The 16,481-nt window shown below is 38.4% G+C and overlaps 1 protein-coding gene and 1 pseudogene across 2 annotated transcripts in view; both read left to right on the forward strand.

Moving 5' to 3' along the window:
- kank4 (KN motif and ankyrin repeat domains 4) overlaps nt 1-16,481 on the forward strand; it is a 122,368-nt gene that overhangs the window by 34,322 nt on the left and 71,565 nt on the right. The gene's annotated exons all lie outside the window — the stretch shown is intronic.
- LOC148355188 (U2 spliceosomal RNA) lies at nt 7,552-7,699 on the forward strand (annotated as a pseudogene).

Below are 16,481 nucleotides of genomic sequence, written 5' to 3' on the forward strand. Positions count from 1 at the left end.
AACTTTACTCAACTTCGTTCTCCTTCGATTCGACTTCAAAATACCGCATTTAGGACACAACGTCAGGGGAACCCGTGTATTTTTACCTTCATGCACTGTAACTTTGACTTGAGTCGCTTCTTAATTAGTCATTTTGAGCCCTCATTTTTGTGCGCTGGCTAGATTTTCTTGTGCGCTGAAATGTGCGAGCAGTGCGCAGTTGCGCATGCGTGCAGCTTAGAGGGAACACTGATCATGAGTCGCAAAATTTGTATGCGCAATATTGGGACTTTGGATCAACCTAAAATCACAAGAACACACTTTAAGGTTCAATATCGATTGAAATGGATGGCAGGAAAGTTTAACAAATAGGCAAAGAATGAGCAAAGAAAGGACAAGTCCGATGTTTTGCCATTCAGGGGATTTCAAATCCATTGCTATTGCTGGTTTCTCAAAAGTTTATGAGTCCACAGTCAGGATTACAGGGATCATCCAATTCCTACTGTGACCTTAATGCAGGGCTCTATGATGACTGAGATCCTAGCTGGATTCTTGATCTGGGGTGGCTGACCACTGGGGTTACTGAGATTTCGTCCAAGGGATCAAGGACTTTTCCCCGGAGGGAAAACAACCGTGAATTGAATCGTCTTTATTTTCAAAGATGTCAAAGTTGTAAAACATTGTATGCAACAAGAGTAGACATGGAACTCCAGGGTAAACATATAATGAATATTTCAAAGAGAAACAAAGATAAGAAAAGGCTAAAGGCTAGTTACGGTTTTTCATTCATTCATTTTTCATCACAATGTCACAGGTGGACTCAAGGAAGAAAATTATATATTTGGATTTATAATTCCAAGAAATGGTCTTCCCATCATAATCGCAGGTTCTGTCTGTCCACAGAGAGCAATAACAAAAGACTGGCTATCAGCATTCGCTATGATTTCTCCTATGTATTTTATTCATTTTGAACTCCCTTTTTAACCTTTGGATGCATGACCAACCAGTAGATGCAGTCTTGCATGAGTGGGGTCGAAAATTAGTAGAGCAAAAAATAAAAAATACTAATGGCATCATGTCATAAACATGTTTTAAGAAGATTACCTAGAATATGCCAATATTACATTTTTTTTTTTAAATGTTTTGAAGAATAACAACTCATGGGGTCATTTTCGACCCCACTTATGCATCCTGTCAGGACCAGAACGGAACCAGGACCCAATTGTGTTTAAAGGTTTTATTGAAAGAAAGAGGAAGGGCTGTGATCCGAACACAGAAGCGGATCTTCCAAAGCAAGCGATGGCAGTGTTAGGGACGGAAAAACTGGTCGGTAGCTGGGACTGGGAGAGCAAAGCGTGGTCGGGGTCGGAAACGAGTCATAAGCCAGGACGGGAGAGTAGACGTAGTCGGGATCAAAAATGGGTCGTAAGCAGGAATGGGAGAGCAGACGTGGTCGTAATCGAAACAAGTTGTAGCCAGGGATAAACAAGAGCAAAAACAGGACAGGCGAGGGTCAGGGTCGAAAAAGGCTTGCCTTGTTAAACAGAGGTTTGCAGACGGACTGACAACAGGGGATTGACAGGACTGGGTTAAATAGGGACAGAGAGCGAATCAAAGCCCGCAGCGGATGGAGCTAAATGAGCGGACACAGTTGATTGACATCGGTAATCATGACACATCCAATGATTAAAGGGGGTTACACAAGGGTCGCTGATATATACAATTTTTTTAATGTGTCGAGTAATTCATTTAATTTTACACAGTGGTAATCAGAACTGGGTTTTAGGTGTTTTAAGGTATTTTGTTCAGAAAATTAAATGTAGCATTGGCTTTATTAAACTGGAGGTGCCTTGGGTTATTTTCTTTGTAATGACCACAGCTATTCATTTCCAGTGACACAGATTTTTGTATCGGATGACAGGTTCTAAATGTCCCTATACATTTTGCTTTAGTGCTTCATATTCCGTGTGCAATTGAATGTTAATTTTCTCTATTTTGGATCAGGGCTTGTGTAATTTTCTATTCTTTATTGTCTTTTGACAACCCCTGCTCTCTTTTGATAATCTCTCAATTGAATTATGTGAATGTCCAAAAATAGTCTCAAGCTCTCTGTACTTGCCTGCAGTCTAGCAAATTTCAGACCTTAATATATATCTTGCTTCAAAGCAAGAAACAGTGACAAGGCTACCTTAAGTCGTCAAGTTGTGGCAATGGGCCACACTAGTTAGTGGAAGTGACCCACAAATCAAGGGAGGGTGAATCGATCTTTATTTCGTTATTATCGATACTGAGTACTTGGATAGGATCGATGCTACTGTCCTAAAATCAATACGTTATTCCCATTTCAACTATCCATCCATCCACCCATCCATCCATTATCTGCACTGCTTATCCTCAGTAGGGTCGCAGGGGTGCTGGAGCCCATCCCAGCTATCTTCGGGCAGTGGGCAGGGGACACCCTGAACTGATTGCCAGCTAGTTGCAGGGCACACAGGGACAGAAGACTCACTCGCTCATTCACACCTAGTGACAAATCGAACCGGCCAATTATTCTGACGTGCATGTTTTTGTAATGTGTGAGTGCCCGGAGGAAACCCACACAAGAACATGCAAACTCTGCACAGGAAGGCTGGTAGCTGGACTTGAACCCATGACCTCACGATAGTGTTGCGAACACGCTAACCACACAGCTGCCGTGTGCCGCCTTTCATTTTAACTAGCGCTATAATATTGGTGTTCCTATGTCATAAAATTGTACATACATTATAAGTTTCAAATGTGATCCAATTGTGGTTACACTTAATTTACATCCTTAATTTTATCGTCATAATATTGTGCAATGCAAGCTACTGTATTTTCTAGGCTACAAGGTACATCCGATTATAAAACACACCTTCAAAAATACCCCCTTGCGAAAGATCCGTTTTCTTATTTAAGGCACATGGAACTATAAGGCACAGTTTCCCAGTATTGCCCAGCCCGACAACAAATACTGAGCCACAAAGTCGAGACAGGCTATATTAACAACCACATAAGTGTACATTCAGTTCTCTTCAAAGAGGCTACAAATGTCATGAGAGTGTGAACTGTCATGATGTCATGAATCCCAGTGCAATGGCCAATTGACTATTTCTGTTTGCTTCCTGTTTGTGGCTCTCGCTTGACCTCTTTGTGAGGTCGTACCCTTTTAGTGTTTCCAAAATAAATACACTGCTGTGGTTGTACATCAACAACAGTATTATGTAAAGTCATGTCCGCAATTAAACTGTGGTCAAAGATAGTATGTGGTTTAAATGCATACCCTGATACATCTAACATTCTTTCTAAATATGTTCAGAAATATTTGTATAGATTTATTATTGGTACTGACTTCCAACTATCTGCCAATTGTAAAGGAAGGGGAATATGCTTATAAAATACACTTGCACCTCACCTCTCATAAAAGGTTAGATTAGGTTAGGGTTGTGACTTTTCCTGGTATCTGACAGATACCGTGACTAAAGCCGATACCAGCTTCAGTTCAGCTCATATAGTGATTATATGTTCTGAAACTCAAGGCTTACATGTCTGCCTAATAATATGTGATTGGTTTCTAGTATATGTATACAAAAACAATACTGTATATTTTCGCATATTAGCCCTAGATCGTAATTAAGGATGACCCACTAAAACTACTTTAAAATAGTCAGATACTAAAAGAAAAGCATACTCTAAATATTAACTAGACATGTACCTTAACAACAATAATCATATGCACGTGTAGATATTTTTTTGTAAACAAGTAATACCAACAGAAAGAAAACAAGAAAACCTGACTTGTTTATGCACATATAAGCCGACCCCCTGCATTCAGTATTATATTTTATTTTTTGAATTTTTTTGTGCGAATATATTTGGTATTTGCCTTTAACTTAAGTCATCTTTTATAGTTTTTTTTTTCGTATAAACTTTATTATATATTTAAATAAAATACTGTGTCATAAGAGCATTGTATTAGAATATGTGACAACTTAGACATCAGACACAACTATTTATATTGTTATTTAAACAATCGTATCGAGCTTATGGTATAACATAAATGTTTTACATCAGCTTTTTACATGATTATGATTTTAATCAGCTTTGAATAATAACCCTCACACAACATTAATCTATGTATTGTGTTTTTCTAAATGAATCTTGTGCAAACGGTTCGGACAAGAATAACTATTTTAAATTCATTGTTATGCAAACCTGACACGCTTGTGCTAAAAACGGCTAAAATTAGCTCGGGATTTACTTGGGTGCCAAGGGGGCCCCAGCCTGCAAAAGTTTGGGAACCATTGTATTAGAGCAAAGTACCTGGTAATCAGAAAGCACATACACGTTGTGGTCGAAGCCAACCTCTATGGTTCGTTCCCAAAGCAATGCCAGCTTCTCGCATGAGTAGTTTGCTTTCCAAATCCGGTGCCTTCTGCCACTGCACATTTGTAATTGGCTTCCAGAGGGCTGTAAAAAATCACATTTTACAGAGCTAGCATAAGGAAGAGCAACACTCCAGTCAGAGTTATCACTGTCAATGCAGGCCACGTCTGTCTGTAATTTTTCTACAGGAGTTCATGTCTAGGATTTAGTCCCTTGTTATTGACTTTGCTTGCCATATCAAATGCAGTAACGTGCAACACACAAATTGGTGATTCTTCCTGTATTTATAAGCAAGAGTTTGGGGTAATTGCTAATACAAAGGGGTGAAAATGTCAAACACGTTTCGGTAAGATTTATTCATTTGTTTTCTTCATTTTCCTCATGTTGAGGTTTTTGAGTTTTTCTTTGTCCTCATGTTGTTTCCAGATTAGGGGATGGTGTAATAATAGTCTGAAATAATAGTCTGTGCAATAACCTGTGCAGCCCTTTGAGACTCTTTGTGATTAAGAGATATACAAATAAAAATGACTTGACTTGACTTTTTGGGGGCCAAAATAATTTGCCGTTATATCTCAGTTTGCATATTCCTTAAACCTTCTAAACATTTTGAAAGCAATTCCAATTCCTAAACATGGACCAGTCCAGTCCTATGATTACCGCACATGATTGTATAATGAGTAATTTGATTGTTGTTCTGGCATTCATCCGTCCAATTTATTTTGCAGGGTGGTTAATGTAAGCAGCCAAATCTGGTTCAAAAGTGGGACCAACAAAAAAAACTTTCATTAGCTGCCCCTGAGAGTCGATCTGCAACCTCAATGGAACTGTTTAAAATCCAGGCTTAAAACACACTTCTATTCTATAGCTTATGAATGACCTATAGTTCATGTTGACAATATCTGTGTATTTTGAGTTTTTCCTTGCCCTCACGTAGGGTTTAGATCAGGGGATGGTGTCATAATCGTCTGTAGTTTGCAATAATCTGTGGTCTGTGCAGCCCTTTGAGACTCATTGTGATTAAGGGCGTCACATGACTTGACTAATCAATTTTATCAGTTTCAGTAATATTTGTCTTTTAACCATATTTGAACTATTTTCCAACAAGAAAATTATACTTAAAATGAGAAATATTTTGTATATTTGTTGTGAACTGACTTAAAGTTGAAAATAATATTTCATATCATTACAGTCATGTGAAAAACACTTCTCGTTTTAATTTTTGCATTCATAGATTGTTTGCACTGTTAATAGTCCATCAGTGAAAACATTTTTAAAAAGGTCAAAAAATAGAGATACACTTTTTTTTCACATGACAGTAGACAAAATGGCACATAACTTTTTTTAAGTATTAATGTAGAATGATTAATTCCTTAATTAATTGATTTATTATTATATAAGAAAAATTAAAAAAAAAATCTAAAATTATGAACAGATGGCATATACATGCTCATTTTTACACTACATTTTCCTATTTAATTTTTTTTTTTTTTTCAAACAAAGATTTTGGGTTTATGGGGGTACCCATAGCAGCATTCTTAATGGACATCAAATGAGCTGCTTCATTAAAAATGGTCTCTTTAAGTTAAAAGGAAATTAATCTTTTCCTTACAAAGGCGTAACATATCGCCTGAAACTCCATTACAATACTGTGCTATTCATTTATATGAGCCAGTTTCTCAGAAAAAGGCTTTTAAACGTTTGTTTAACAGCATATGAGGGATATCTTTAAAGGCTGTCCATTCTTAAAGGATTTGTGTAAAGCCAGAATTGTTATCTTGATTCTTAAAATAAAAGGGTTGACCAAATGTTTATTGCTTTTTTAAATGCATGAACAGATGGAATCTGATTTAGGAAGGGAACACAAGTTTAACTTTTTCATTCGGCTTTATAACTCTCCCAAGGTATTCCTACCACTGTAACATTAAATCCTCATTTCTTCTGGCAGAGATTGCCTCTTTTAAGAAGCCGGTAATTTAAGGACCCTTTAGCTTGTCACTTCTTTATCTGGTGGTTGTGGACAAGTGGAGACAAGGAGAAGCAGGCGAGAAAGATATACAGATTTCAGGAAACGGACCATTTATTTGACATGTTATTATTGCATATGAGGTGTAATCAGTCACCAGAAGAAGACAAGCGTTATTGTGAATCTTAATTGCTTTTTCGCTCTGACAGCACTTTGATGCGTACGGCGGTGTGGGTCTGTCATATTCTTGTCCTCTTACATAGGATATAATTCCTTCTCATTATGGCCTGTGTACAAAACATAACATGCTATGATATCAAAGACCACACACCACATCAGCGATCATGGGCCTCAAAGCTACTTCATCGTTTACCAGTTTAATGTGCATTTCTTAATTACTGTATTCTTATCTTACTATTATTTTATTATTGTGTTAGTACAATGCAACTATGATGTTATAATTACGTTATTATGAAGCAAGGCTAAATTAGGCTTAATTTGATGTCTACATGTAAACGTTTCAAAAAGAACCCATAGTAGGCACAATCCATGAAATAGAAACCTTTATTTTTTTTGCTATTAGTATCCAATAAATTCTCAGTTATACAAAAAAATACAAAAGACAAATGTTATTGACAGGCTCAATCGCAATTTGTTTAACAAATAAAACTACTTTACACGGCAAAATATGTAGTGTTCATTTAACACTCGTAGGTAAGAACCATATGTTAAGTCCCTTAATATAAACTGTTTAAAATGAACACTTAAATGGTAAACCTTAAACACTAACTCATGGTCCTTATCTGTGAGTGTTAGGTCAACACTGGTCATTCTATTCTGTGTTTCATAATTGCTTCATTTTCTTCAAACAACTTCTCTACTGTTAAGTTATAATTCCGATCATCAATGTGAACTGACTGCTTCAATTTGCACCCTGAGTAATAGGACTGAAGTGGAGTAAACAAAAGATAACTATGAAAAAAGATAGTAAGTACAGTCAAACAAATAGCGACCCAGGTGTATGTTTGTGCGTATGAGCTGTAATAATATTAACGAGGCAAAGAATTGTAGCATATACTCAAGTAAACTGTATTAAACTTCCGCTGTGTGACATGATGTCACACAACATAACACTGCCGCTGGGGCATACCATTGCACAAAGGGTGGAGGGAGCACAATCTATAAGAGCGTCGGCATGTGTCAGGATATGTAGTAGACTGCAGTGGTGGCAATATGCAAGTGTAGTAGCCATGATCATTGATTTTTGCAATCCGGAGATGGATAAAGAGCTTGCTTTGTCCACTCCACGCATCGGCCCTGTATTACTGTACCTCCGGGAACGGTGCATTCGCAATGATCGCAGCAAGGCTTTAAGGCTAGGACCTTAGCTTGGCCTTTTGGCTGAGAGTAGCTTTGTAGCGTATTATGAACTGACGGATAATGGATAATGAATAACGTAGATAGAACAATAACCCTTAAAAAAAAGTGGATTTTCACTCCCATGAATGCACTGTATCTCTAGCACACTAAGAACTTTTTTTGGGTGTAATATCTCGTGCATCTATTCGGTATGGTTGGTGTGAAGCTTAAAGAGGTGAGCCGTTTTTTTCTCAAATGAAAGTGGAATAAGAAAGCTTGATGTGGTTGAGAAAATAGTTGGATTGTTTTTTTTCCCTCCACTTTTAACTGTGTATGAGGAAGTCACCTAACTCTTCCAAAAGTAAGTTAAACTTAACTTTGTTTATCTTTATAGTCAAGTCATGTTTTTTTTTGACGCCCTTAATCAGAAGGAGTCACAAATGGCTTCACAGACCACAGAATGTCAATGCCTAATGTGTAGCTTTGTTTTTCAGTACTATGCCATATAATTCAGCCTGCTTTGTCATGTTACAGAGCATATTATTTTATGAAATATTTATTTTTCAGTTTCAAAACAATGCAGGTTACTTATACAAGCCTTAAACATACTTATATAAACCTTAAACATACAGTACATTCCATACAAAATATAACACTGGAACAACTTACGAACAAATTCAACAGACAGACAATTGTTTGTAAGTTGAATTTGTTCGTAAGTTGCTTCATTGCTATATTTTGTATGTATAAGGTTTGCATAAGTATGTTTGAGCCTTGTATACGTAACCTGTATTGTTTTGTGCTAAAAAAAAAAATCATAAAAGAATATGCTCTATAAAGGATAAATAAAGTTGAGCATGTTCTCAAGAGTCTTATCTAATTTGCCTTTAGAAGACAAATACAAAGTGTAGCCACTTTTCAGGCCTTTGCGTCAGAGACTAGTATAACAACGCTGTACACTTTTTATCACTCTCTCAAATGTGTGGTGGGGATTGGTAAATCCTGTTTTTAATGGGCATTTATTTTATTTTGGAGAGATTTGACTCACTTCACTTGCTGTTAAGAAAAAAATACATCACTTGCCCAGAACTCAGGTAGCAGTCTTTTACAGCTCAAGTTGCAGGATAATACTTTTATTTTGCTTGTTTTTGTTTTTAATATTTGACACCTGCAAAGGATGCCACAGTTGGTCATTATTTCTTATTTGTTGCTCACTTTTGTTTTTGTTCGTTATTTTAACTATTATGCACTGCTTACATGATTGTCAGTATTGGTCAATCATGCTTCTGTTCTTTGATTGCTACACTCTTTAGGGCAGATCAGATAGGAATTTTCTTATCTGGGTATTGTTTTTACAGTCCTCTCCTGTTCTCCTTGCAAGTTTGGTTCTTTTCCAAAGTATATATGCCTCGGATACCAAATCTCACCGTAACAGATCTTCTTTGTGTCAATCCATATTTTATTTGTTTTAACCACGTTTGGTACGTGCAGATGTAGCAATGATATTTAAATGGGTTCTGTCCAGTATACAAAGGGGACAGTTTCAACTACAGTTTATAGTCAAGGTGTCACACCAATAGACCCATTTTTGGCTGTATGTCTTGAGAGCTCATAAAATAATGTTGTTGTTTTCTGGCACGGCTTATCCTCAGTAGGGTCGCGGGGGTCAAAAATGTGATTAAATACAGTTGTGTATTGTGCAACCGACTAAATAAGCCCCCAAAAATGTTAGTATTATGCGACAAAAGATACCAGGAAAAAAAAGAAATGGAAATCTTGTGAAAGAATTGTTGTAAAAACAAATTACGTTTGTAGGCCATACAACCTTTGCAATAATACATTGGTCTTATATCATCTCATTAGCTGCACCGCTTATCCTCAGTAGGGTCGCGGGGGTGCTGGAGCCCATCCCAGCAATCATCGGGCAGTGGGCAGGGGAAACCCTGAACTGGTTGCCAGCCAATCGCAGGGCACACAGGGACAGACAACTCGCTCGCTCATTCACACCTAGGGACAATTTGGACCGGCCAATCCACCTGAAATGCATGTCTTTGTAATGTGGGAGGAAACCGAAGTGCCCGGAGGAAACCAACGCAAGCACGGGGAGAACATACAAACTCCGCACAGTAAGTTCGGTAGCTGGATTTGATCTACAAGTTTAAATTTTGACAGGCTTCTTTTATTTAACACTGCCAATTTTGAGTCATTCGGAACTTCTCAAGATTACCATGGTTAGAAGGAATGTCAGTTGCTGTTCCAAACAGAAAAGAGGGAATAAATGAATTGACCTTGGCCACCTTTCGTGTCCTACTTCTTTTACTCGTCCTTTAGCAGAGTACGAGGTTGGGTTGGAAGAGGAGGGAAGATGGATTTAATTTGATATCATTCCCCTGCTAAGGGAATAGTCCCGCCTTTTGTGTCCCGGCCCTGCAATCTACGGGTATTGTTTTCAGTTTACTGCAAGATAAAAGCTGCCCTTGGAACTAATAGCTTGTTTCTCGAGCTCCCTTCTCAGATGATCTTCTCAAGGATCTTGGTTGGATTTTATGGGACAAACCGCAGCTGCCTTGCTTTGAAATTTTAAAATAACGACAAAATCAGTTGGGATTAGCACAACTAAAGGGAGAGTAATATTGACATTTTATTTATATACAAAGGGCTTTGCTTCTGGGTTTTAAGAGCACTCTGTGATGTATCCAGATACAATCTGACCTCTTTAAAATGTTTCAAATAAAATGCTCAGTGTTTCATCCTTTGTATTTCTAAGCAAACCCCAGCTGTCCCACACCAATACGAAAACGATACAGTGGTGGGCTCCCTCTTCTTACGAGCTGATTGGTCCCAGGATCGTGTTCATAGCTCATGTAATGTTTTCTGATGTAATCAAAAACTAATTACTTCGGTTCCGTCCTCCCAAAAGTATGCAAGTGAACCCTAAATAGCTATAAAACACATTCAAATAATGACTAAACATACATTAAATACAGTAATAAGATAAATGAGGGCAGCCAGCGGCGCAGTGGTTAGCGCTTGTGCGGCACAGTTCATGTCATGGGAACCTGTCGTGGGTTCAAATACAGCTCCAGACTTCCTGTGCGGAGTTTGTATGTTCTCCCCGTGCTTGCGTGGGTTTCCTCCGGGCACTCCGGTTTCCTCCCACATTCCAAAAACATGCATTTCAGGTGAATTTGCCGGTCCAAATTGTCCCTGGGTGCGAATGAGTTGTCCGTCCCTTTGTGCCCTGCAATTGGCTGGCACCCAGTTCAGGGTGTCCCCTGCCCACTGCCTGAGGATGGCTGGGATGGGCTCCAGCCCCCCCGCGACCCTAATGAGGATAAGCGGTACGGCTAATGAGATGAGATGAAGATAAATGAGAGGATATTAATAGAATTTTCAGTGGTGTAACGTAAGTGTGCAAGTGCGGATAAAGAGGGGGTGGTTGCAAGGAGTCAGTGAGATTGCATACCTGTCAACTTCTACATTTTTCTGGTATATGAGACGTTTTTCAATCATTTCACATTGTGTACGCCGCATAACAATTTTTATACAGATGTCTTTCTTTTTTTATAGGGCCGATCTCGTCTTCCCCATTTCGGCTCTCATCTGAGTTGTCTCTGTCACCGGTAGCAGACGACGAGATTGCTAAAATTTTTGCGTTTTCTACATAGTCTGTGTTGCTGTGATTAGTGTCCTCAATGAGTTGGTTATCATTTAATAAGGAAGATTTGCAATCCTTAATAAGGGGAACAATTGGCGAGGTTGACAAGAATAACATGGCGAGACTTAATGGTACGTAAGCACTTACTCTACACATACATTTAAAGTAACTAACTTTAAATGAAAGTACATACAAAGATTTTCACAGCACTTTTTATTTTTTTTTGCCTTGAGTAGTTTGCATGTGCAAATTGGACGAGCCGATGCTGGCGGTAAGCAGTCCCAAGTGGTGAGTGGTTACTACTTGTAGCCCCTGGAACTGCTCGTGAAATGGAATTTCTTATCTGCGTCGAGTATTATTTTTATTAAATTTCTTTTAAAAACAAAATTAAAAACCAAAATTCCTGTCTCTAGAGGTGGTCGTATAAAGAGGTACCACTGTAAATTGATAATGTCTTCTCAGTGTAAAACTGTAGCCAGTAGATGAATAAAATGACACAGCTCTCAGTTGTAATATGCATTTCCTGGATTGCCTTATAAGTAAAAAAAAGCCCCAAAACAAATCCTGCCTGTGCATGTAATCGTGGATGGGCAAGCCTTCCTGGCGCTAGTCAACCGTTTCGCGCTTGCTTGCTTTTGATCTAAATTGTTTTAACAAGCTCCCCTCTCCAAAATATCAGTCGCTTTTACAGATGAGTCAGATTTTCATTGAACTCACAAAGCTTGTTGTTATTGCAATGGAAGTGGCTTACATATTCAAATGGTTGTTGAAGTAACTTTTCAATGCAGTGCATTGATAATAATGGCTTTTGTGCTCCCTTAGTTGAACAGCATGACCATTTAAATTATATTTGTTTTTGGGATCATCAATCTTTTGAAAAAGAAACATTCAAATGCTGGAGGTTTTTTCGTTGAATTCGTGAATGTTCCGACTGACAGTCTGGTGTTGGAACTCACCAAGTGATAATTGCACTCACCAAAATAACTTTTATTTTATAAGAAAAGCCATTGCACAGGTAATATATCATTATATTAATGCCTATAACTTATTGTGACGGGGCTTAAAAATCTAAAGATATTTGTTCTTGTAACCCTGATAAGTTTCTTCTGTTTTTTTGTGTTGGACACCTGCAAAGGAGATTGCATAGAATGCCAGTACATTATTTTGACTATTATACCTCATTTTGTTTGTTATTTTGGCTGTTATGCACTGTTTACATAATGGTCATTATCAGTCAATAGTGTTGCTGTTATTTGATAAACACACCCTTTAAGACAAATTTGCTTTTTGTAACTCGGGAGATTTAATTTAAAAAAAAGGCTCGGGGGAGGACCTTTACAACAGCTTGAATTTTCTTATATTGAGGATTTTTGTCCTATTCTGTTCTCTTTAAAATGTAAAACTTAAAACAGGGAAATACATCTATTAGTATGCGACATCTCGTTATTATGCATACTTTTTGTTGTAAATTTCTGAATTATTTTTCCAAATTTGCCACATCATAAAAGTACAAATCAACAAGTTTATTTTCTCCTCAAACTACAGGGAGTGCAGAACTATTAGGCAAATGAGTATTTTGACCACATCATCCTCTTTATGCATGTTGTCTTACTCCAAGCTGTATAGGCTCGAAAGCCTACTACCAATTAAGCATATCAGGTGATGTGCATCTCTGTAATGAGAAGGGGTGTGGTCTAATGACATCAACACCCTATATCAGGTGTGCATAATTATTAGGCAACTTCCTTTCCTTTGGCAAAATGGGTCAGAAGAGGGACTTGACAGGCTCTGAAAAGTCAAAAATAGTGAGATATCTTGCAGAGGGATGCAGCATTCTTAAAATTGCCAAGCTTCTGAAGCGTGATCATCGAACAATCAAGCGTTACATGGTCGCAAGAAGCGTGTAGAAAAACCAAGGCGCAAAATAACTGCCAGTGAACTGAGAAAAGTCAAGCGTACAGCTGCCAAGATGCCACTTGCCACCAGTTTTGCAATATTTCAGAGCTGCAACATCACTGGAGTGCCCAAAAGCACAAGGTGTGCAATACTCAGAGACATGGCCAAGGTAAGAAGGGCTGAAAAACGACCACCACTGAACAAGACACGCAAGCTGAAACGTCAAGACTGGGCCAAGAAAAATCTCAAGACGGATTTTTCTAAGGTTTTATGGACTGATGAAATGAGAGTGAGTCTTGATGGGCCGGATGGATGGGCCCGTGGCTGGATCGGTAAAGGGCAGAGAGCTCCAGTCCGCCTCAGACGCCAGCAAGGTGGAGGTGGGGTACTGGTATGGGCTGGTATCATCAAAGATGAGCTTGTGGGGCCTTTTCGGGTTGAGGATGGACTCAAGCTCAACTCCCAGTCCTACTGCCAGTTTCTGGAAGACACCTTCTTCAAGCAGTGGTACAGGAAGAAGTCCGCATCCTTCAAGAAAAACATGATTTTCATGCAGGACAACGCTCCATCACACGCATCCAAGTACTCCACAGCGTGGCTGGCAAGAAAGGGTCTAAAAGAAGAAAAACTAATGACATGGCCTCCTTGTTCACCTGATCTGAACCCCATAGAGAACCTGTGGTCCCTCATCAAATGTGAGATTTACAAGGAGGGAAAACAGTACACCTCTCTGAACAGTGTCTGGGAGGCTGTGGTTGCTGCTGCACGCAATGTTGATCGTGAACAGATCAAAGCACTGACAGAATCCATGGATGGCAGGCTTTTGAGTGTCCTTGCAAAGAAAGGTGGCTATATTGGTCACTGATTTGTTTTTGTTTTGTTTTTGAATGTCAGAAATGTATATTTGTGAATGTTGAGCTGTTATATTGGTTTCCCTGATGAAAATAAATAATTGAAATGGGTATACATTTGTTTTTTGTTAAGTTGCCTAATAATTATGCACAGTAATAGTCACCTGCACACACAGATATCCTCCTAAAATAGCTAAAACTAAAAAAGCCCCACTCCAACTTCCAAAATATTCAGCTTTGATATTAATGAGACTTTTGGGTTCATTAAGAACATGGTTGTTGTTCAATAATAAAATTAATCCTCAAAAATACAACTTGCCTAATAATTCTGCACTCCCTGTATTAACTGCATCTTGAGGAAACCTTTTTCTTAATAATATACGTTTGTGATCTGGCCTTGTAATTCCAAGACCATTCCAAAAATATATAATTGTATTTATTTGTTTAAAAAATAAAAAATAATAAGTTAAAAATGTACTATTATTGCACACTGTTGTTCATTTGTTTACACCATTGTCCCTATCCGCAAATCATGTTGCTGTTTCTCGATTTTCAAACCCTTGAGGGTTGCTCTGCTTTTGCAACCTTGGATATTTATTTTTAAAAAATGGCTGAGGGAGGTATTTTAGAATAGGTTGAACTCCAGAAAATATAGTACCTCGTTTGACCCTTAAGTTCTTACATTTAAAAGTGAACCAAGTACAGAATAAAGATGTGTAAATAGCAAAACCAATGTATGTCAGGAATGAAGGGTTATGCAAATTAAACCCTTTTCTTTAGCGCCACAATTGAACGTCTTCTTGATTTGGAATGTATTTGCTGAGATGGATACACATGCAGTATATTTAGATCAAGGAGTGGGAAGGAATCTGACTGTACACTTTAATATGCATTGTATGTCTGTACAGTGATTGACTGAATGAAATGAATGTTATACAATCTAGCTATGATAAATGTGGCTCAAGCTGTACCTTCGCATATGCCAGATGGCAGTAAAAGTTACTCTGACAACCTTCAGTACATGGGTCAAGTTTTTGGATTTGTGTAGTTTAAAAAATATTTTATATATAGGTAGGTAAACTAATTATGCTTAGGGTTTGAACTAGGATAAGGGTTCTGATTGTAGCGAGGGTTAGGGCTAGGGTTAGAGATTTATTTGGAGCTAAGGATAATGTTTCTGTTGGAGTTAGGGTTTGTATTGGGGTTTGGTTGGAGCATGGGTTAGGGTTACCTACCATTTGAACCAATTTGCACCTTTCCGCATTGCTCATACAGTAGCTCAACTGGTAGGATGCTGTACATACACTCACGGGGTTTTGCGTTTAAACCCCAAGGGCCTAGTGTGAGGGACTTAGGGTTGTAGGGTTGGTGCTCGTGTTTTGGTTTTGGTTTGTGAGGCTAGGGATGATCACCATCTGACTTTGAATCCATTTACCTGACTTGTGGCTCAACTGGTTGGATGCTTTTCATATGTCTATGGGTTTTTGGATTCAATCCCTAGCTAAGCTAGTACATATTTTAGGGTTGGAGCTAAAGTTAGGTTTTTGGTTGGAGCTTAAGTTAATGCTATGGTTTTGGTTGGATATGGGGTTAGGGTTTTGGTTGGAGCTTTGGTTGAGGTAACCCACCATTTGAACCATTTTTTGATTTATTCACATCGCTTGGTGCTCAACTTTAAGAATCATTCCCATATAAACACAGGGTTGTGTGCTTAATCCACACCTAAACCAGTACAAATTCTATGCTTAGGGGCTTATGGTTTTTAGAGTTGGAACCAGAATAAGGGTTTTGTTTTGAGCTAGGGTTAGCGTTTTAGTTGGGCCTAGGGTTAGTGTTCAGGTTTTGGTTGGAGCTAAAAATTGAGATAGGTCGTTTGGAAATCGTAGCGACAATATGAGAAATATATGTTCTGTAATATACTTTGTATAGGCAGGTACAAAAGAAAACTCAAATAATTTTCTTCCTTGTGGACCAGACACTAGGCGGAATCTTTTTAACTCAACCTGGGCCATGACTCAAAACGTTTGCTAACCCATGACCCATAGGAATGTCCTGTATAGATTAAATTTAATATTTGTTAATGATTATAAGGATGTGGATCAAAGCATTGCTTGTACTTCTGAATTTGGAAAACATGAACATATGTTGATCTGTTTCTTTCATTTTGCTCTGAACCATGAGACTCTCAGCACCTAACCCAGTTGGGCCTTAGTTGCCAAATGGTAACTGCTGGGGCAGCATGCTTGTAACAGTCCATGATGGACAGAATGAGGTGAGTTGCACAGGGGCTTGGTTGAATTGAAGCAAGCTTTATGAGGTACATCAGCACAAAAGAGCGCGATTGGGGGTGCAGCAGTTTCAAATTGCCCTC

Source organism: Urocampus carinirostris, chromosome 12 (genome assembly GCF_059441175.1).
Source record: "Urocampus carinirostris isolate Australia breed hairy pipefish chromosome 12, RoL_Ucar_1.0, whole genome shotgun sequence".
NCBI classification, from domain to species: domain Eukaryota; kingdom Metazoa; phylum Chordata; class Actinopteri; order Syngnathiformes; family Syngnathidae; genus Urocampus; species Urocampus carinirostris.